Source organism: Anomaloglossus baeobatrachus, chromosome 11, assembly GCF_048569485.1.
Source record: "Anomaloglossus baeobatrachus isolate aAnoBae1 chromosome 11, aAnoBae1.hap1, whole genome shotgun sequence".
NCBI classification, from domain to species: domain Eukaryota; kingdom Metazoa; phylum Chordata; class Amphibia; order Anura; family Aromobatidae; genus Anomaloglossus; species Anomaloglossus baeobatrachus.
In genome coordinates this window covers 11763893-11769892 of record NC_134363.1, presented here as the reverse complement: position 1 = coordinate 11769892, position 6000 = coordinate 11763893, and the positions used below count along the sequence as shown (strand labels likewise).

The following is a 6000-nucleotide window of genomic DNA, read 5'->3' as shown; positions in this document are numbered from 1 at the left end:
CTTTTCCCCCCTCCCCTTCTCCTTTTTTCTCCCCTCCTCTTCTCTAACTTCCACTATGTGTGACTGTAGGTGCTGTGATCTTTACTTTATAGGTCTCATTCTGTTTTCGGTAAATAGTAGAATGATGCGCTTTACGAAAAAACTATCTTGGTCTCATCTGTCCGCAAAACGCTTTCCCAGAAGGATTTTGGTTACTCATGTACATTTTGGCTTTTTTTCCTGTCTCTGTGCCTGCAGTGGCATCCTCTGGGGTCTCCTCTGTAGTGTTTTTCTGTCTATGTATCAACAGTGGGGTCCTCCGGGCTATCCTCTGTGTTTTTCTGTCTCTGTCAGCAGTGGGGTCCTCCGGGGTCTCTTCTGTAGTGTTTTTCTGTCTATGTATCAGCAGTGGGGTCCTCCGGGGTCTCTTCTGTAGTGTTTTTCTATGTATCAGCAGTGGGGTCCTCCGGGGTCTCTTCTGTAGTGTTTTTCTGTCTATGTATCAGCAGTGGGGTCCCCCGGGGTATACTCTGTAGTGTTTTTCTGTCTATGTATCAGCAGTGGGGTCCTCCTGGGTCTCCTTTCATAGCGTTTCATTCAGATGTGGACTGATAGTTCGTGTTGACACTGATGCCCCTGAGCCTGCAATACAGCTTGAATTTTTCTGGATCTTGATTGGGGATTATCCACCATCTGGACTTTCCTGCGTTACATGCTTTTATTGATTTTTCTCTGCCATCCACATCCTGGGAGATTAGCTACAGTGCCATGGGTTGTAAACGTCTTGATTATGTTGTGTACCGTGGACAAAGGAACATCAACATCTCTGGAGATGGCCTTGTATCCTTGAGATTGTTGATATTTCTCAACACTTTTTGGTTCTCTTCTCCTCTTTGTTTTCCATGCTTAGTGTAGCACATACAGACACACAATGTAAAGATGGAGTCAACTTCTCCCCTTTTTACTGTTTTCAGGTATGATTTCCATATTGCCCACGCCTGTTACTTGCTACAGGTGAGTTTAACCAAGCATCACATGCTGGAAACAAAGTTGTTTACTTACATTTTGGGAAAGGGGGCAACATTTCAGGGGTCTTGTGTGAAATTATGTCCATTGTTGCCTTTTTTTTATTCATGATGTTCCGAAAGCAAACAAAAGGAAATAAACATTGTTCCCTGTCTACCATCAGCCTGATGAAGGTCTCGCTGACCGAAACGTTACATATTTCAGGATTGCGATTTCCATAAATCCCATCTCTGAGCGCCGGGTTCCTTTTCTTTCTTTGTATATGGAGTGGTACTGTATCCGGGCACCACATCCACACAGAGTGATGTATACCCCAGCTATATACAAAGTGTGTGTGTGTGTGTGTGGGGGGGGGGGGGTACAAGCCCTAAGAATGGAGGGGTCCAGAACCAATTTAGGACCCATCCCCTTATCTCAGGGCCCCTGGGAGAGGAGAATGACCCAATTAATCTTTCCACAAATCCCCTTGGTCCTTTATATCAAGAATATGGATAAAAGGCGGTCTGTAAAATCCCAACTGTACCCCTCTGTATTCAGGAAAGCTGGGTGGAGCCCATGACCGTTTAATTCCTGAATGGTGACCTGTACTAGAGACCCCATGTCTTGTAAGACTCCATAGCCGAGACTTTGTCAGAGAGACAATGGACGTCAGTGACCAGGTAATAGAAATTATGTATTGTCACCCAGCTTTCCTAGAATCCTGAGTGGCGCATCATCTAGTGATACAGGGGATGTAACAACACACCTAGATAAAGCAGGCATTTTGTAGTCTACGTAACTTGCTGATGACCCTTAGGGGATCTCGGGGCGAGGATGGTGGGCACCCAGCTTTCCTAGAATCCTGAACGGCGCATCATCTAGTGATACAGGGGATATAACACCACATTTAGATAAATGAGGTACTTCAGATTCTACGTAACCTGCTGATGACCCTTATAGGGGATCTCGGGGCGAGGATGGCGGTCACCCAGCTTTCCTAGAATCCTGAGTGGTTCATCATCTAGTGATACAGGGGATGTAACACCACATTTAGATAAATCAGGCAGTTAGAATTCTATGTAACCTACTGATGACCCTTATAGGGGATCATGGGGCGAGGATGGGGGTCACCCAGCTTTCCTAGAATCCTGAACGGCGCATCATCTAGTGATACAGGGGATATAACACCACATTTAGATAAATCAGGCAGTTAGAATTCTATGTAACCTGCTGATGACCCTTATAGGGGATCACTGTGTGAGGATAGCGGTCACCCAGCTTTCCTAGAATCCTGAGTGGCGCATCATCTAGTGATACAGGGGATATAACACCACATCTAGATAAATCAGGCAGTTATAATTCTATGTAACCTGCTGATGACCCTTATAGGGGATCACAGGGCGAGGATGGGGGTCACCCAGCTTTCCCTATACTCGGTTGATCAAATCATTAACTTCATAGAAAGGAATGCGGTGGGAATTGAGGGTTAAAATGAGAAGCGACCGTCCTGGAGGATGAGGAGCCAGCCAGGGACTATAAATCTCAGCCTCAGACTGGAGGCTGGCAGGAGGCTCATCAGCCAGGCTGTGGTGTGCAGACACTGCAGCTCTTTCCTGCGGAGGAGAGGCTGATGGAGCAGTGATTGCTGGCAGCGGAGTCTGGCCACTGGCTGCCCCTGCTCTGGGGACTGGTGGGCTCATTAACCCCTGGGATGCTGCAGCTAGCAGAGACCTGCAGAGACCCCCAACACGCACACTTTTTGGCCTTCACAATGGGAAGGTTTTGTTTCTTGCAGTCTTATTTGTTATCAGCTGCAAGGTCAGAGCAAAAGTTCCAGTCTTGGAAACAAAGGCCCCAGGCAGTCAGCTCAGCCCTCCAGAGCAGAACTCACAGCTCTGCAGAGAGGTAGGTGATACAGGACCCCAGGAGGGGGCTGGCTGCATGCAGGGGACCAGGCTGCACCCCAGGAGGGGGCTGCTGGCTGCATGGTAGAGTTGGGGGGCAGGCTGTACTCCAGGAGGGGCTGGCTGCATCAAAGGGACGGACCAGTCTGCACCACAGGAGAGGGCTGGCTGCATGGTAGAGTTGGGGGGCAGGCTGTACTCCAGGAAGGGGCTGGCTGCATGAAAGGGACCAGGCTGCATGCCAGGAGGGGGCTGGCTGTATGGTAGAGTGGAGGCCAGGTTTCACCCAAGGAGGGGGCTGGCTGTATGGTAGAGTGGGGGCCAGGCTTCACCCAAGGAGGGGGCTGGCTGTATGGTAGAGTGGGGGCCAGGCTTCACCCAAGGAGGGGGCTGGCTGTATGGTAGAGTGGGGGCCAGGCTTCACCCAAGGAGGGGGCTGGCTGCATGGTAGAGTTGGGGGACAGGCTGTACTCCAGGAAGGAGCTGGCTGCATGAAAGGAACCAGACTATACCCCAGGAGGAAACTGGCTGTATTTTAGAGTGTGGGGGGGGGGGGAAGGTTGCACTCCAGGAGGGGGCTGGCTGCATAGTAGAGTGGGGGGGCAGGCTGCACTCCAGGAAGGGTGCTGGTTGCACAGTAGAGTGTTGGGGGGGGGGGGGGAGGGCAGGCTGCACCCAAGGAGGGGGCTGGCTGCATGGTGGAGTGGAGGTGACCAGGCTGCACCCCAGGAGGCGGCTGGCTGCATGGTGGAGTGGAGGTAACCAGGCTGCACCCCAGGAGGGGGCTACCTGTGTATGGGGGGAGTGAGAAGGATCAGGCTGCACCACAGAAAGGGGCTGGCTGCATAGGGAAAAGGGCAAACTGCATCCCAAGAGGGGACTGGCTGCTTAGTGGAGTGGGGGTGACCCCAGGAGAAGGCTGCTTGCATGGGGGGACAGGCTGCACCCCAGGAGGAGACTGGCTGCGTGATGGAGTGTTGGGTCCAGTCTGTACCTGAGGAGGGATGGAAGCTGAACTATTCCACGGTGATAAATCAAATATATTCTCGTCTGGGGGGTCCAGGCTCGGACCCTTCTCTTCTGCACCCCTTCTTTTTCTCATTGGCCCTAGAATTAAGCCTTGTTCTGTTTATTTCTCCTTCCCCAATATTTACGGTTACAATGTTGCACGTTATGTGGAAAGTAAATAACAGTTACACTTATGCAAAAAGGAAGTGATGAAAGTGAAGTGTGACAAGTCCAGGGATGCCTGAGCCTCAAAAAGTGGGGGGACATCAGAACACCCCTCCGGGGACCACAGGGCACGACGTGGTGAGTGACGGATGGATGTGAGAGGTAATGGACAGGACATAGAAATATGAATATAAACATGGAGGAATAAATAGATGAGACAGAAGTATGAATAGATATGCACCATGTATCCACTCTCACTGATACATTTATCCTGCAATGATACTTTGTAGCAAATCCGGACAAGAGACCGCTTTGTGCTGCTGATATATTTCAGAACTGGGTTCACTGGATACAATTGTAACAAACCCTCAGCTGTAAACTAGACCTATTGGGCTGGATGTGTTTTCAGCCTCTGGTTTCATATAGAAATATTGCATTATATAGAAACACAGAATGATATAAACCTGTGACTACATGTCCGGATTATCGGTAATATTTGCAGGGCGTCTCCAGGCATCAGACTTTAATCCATTACTGTCAGCACTGAATTTATGGAAAAATGAAAAAAAAAATAACCCCCAAAAACCCCGAAGATCTGCAGCCATAGACGTCTATGGCATGTATGGGACAAAAAAAGAGAGAACACCCCTCTGCCCATATTTACAGGCGGCTGCTGTGATCGCTTTATATTCCTCTATTCTTCAGTTTTGCTTGATGGAAAGTTTTACTGATCACAAACCCCGGGGAAGAGGCAGATCCCTGTAATCAGATTGTATCCAAGGACCCGATCCTGTAGGGACAGCAAGTGCAAATACTATGGGAAAAGCCGGAGGGGAGGAGAGGACAGGGCTGACAATAAATCATAGGTGTAATCCTCAGTATCTGTATTATTCTGTATATACACTGCACAGTACCACTTCTGTCCTGTATACTGGGTGTAATCCTCAGTATCTGTATTATTCTGTATATACACTGCACAGTACCACTTCTCCTGTCCTGTATACTGGGTGTAATCCTCAGTACCTGTATTATTCTGTATATATACACTGCACAGTACCACTTCTCCTGTCCTGTATACTGGGTGTAATCCTCAGTATGTGTATTATTCTGTATATATGCACTGCACAGTACCACTCCTCCTGTCCTGTATACTGGGTGTAATCCTCAGTATCTGTATTATCCTGTATATATACACTGCACAGTACCACTTCTCCTGTCCTGTATACTGGGTGTAATCCTCAGTGTCTGTAGTATTCTGTATATATACACTGCACAGTACCACTTCTGTCCTGTATACTGGGTGTAATCCTCAGTATCTGTATTATTCTGTATATACACACTGCACAGTACCACTTCTTCTGTCCTGTATACTGGGTGTAATCCTCAGTATCTGTATTATTCTGTATATACACTGCACAGTACCACTTCTGTCCTGTATACTGGGTGTAATCCTCAGTATCTGTATTATTCTGTATATACACACTGCACAGTACCACTTCTTCTGTCCTGTATACTGGGTGTAATCCTCAGTATCTGTATTATTCTGTATATACACACTGCACAGTACCACTTCTCCTGTCCTGTATACTGGGTGTAATCCTCAGTATCTGTATTATTCTGTATATACACACTGCACAGTACCACTTCTCCTGTCCTGTATACTGGGTGTAATCCTCAGTATCTGTATTATTCTGTATATATACACTGCACAGTACCACTTCTCCTGTCCTGTATACTGGGTGTAATCCTCAGTATCTGTCTTATTCTGTATATATACACTGCACAGTACCACTTCTGCTGTCCTGTATACTGGGTGTAATCCTTAGTACCTGTATTATTCTGTATATATACACTGCACAGTACCACTTCTCCTGTCCTGTATACTGGGTGTAATCCTCAGTACCTGTATTATTCTGTATATATACACTGCACAGTACCA

The 6000-nt window shown here is 47.9% G+C and overlaps 1 protein-coding gene across 2 annotated transcripts in view; it reads left to right on the top strand.

Moving 5' to 3' along the window:
- Positions 1-2628: 2628 nt before the first annotated feature.
- GRAMD1A (GRAM domain containing 1A) overlaps positions 2629-6000 on the top strand; it is a 94401-nt gene continuing 91029 nt past the window's right edge. For both annotated transcript variants that reach the window (XM_075329036.1, XM_075329035.1), the window contains exon 1: positions 2629-2889. The gene's annotated coding sequence lies outside the window, so the exon portion shown is untranslated. The remainder of the gene's footprint in view (positions 2890-6000) is intronic.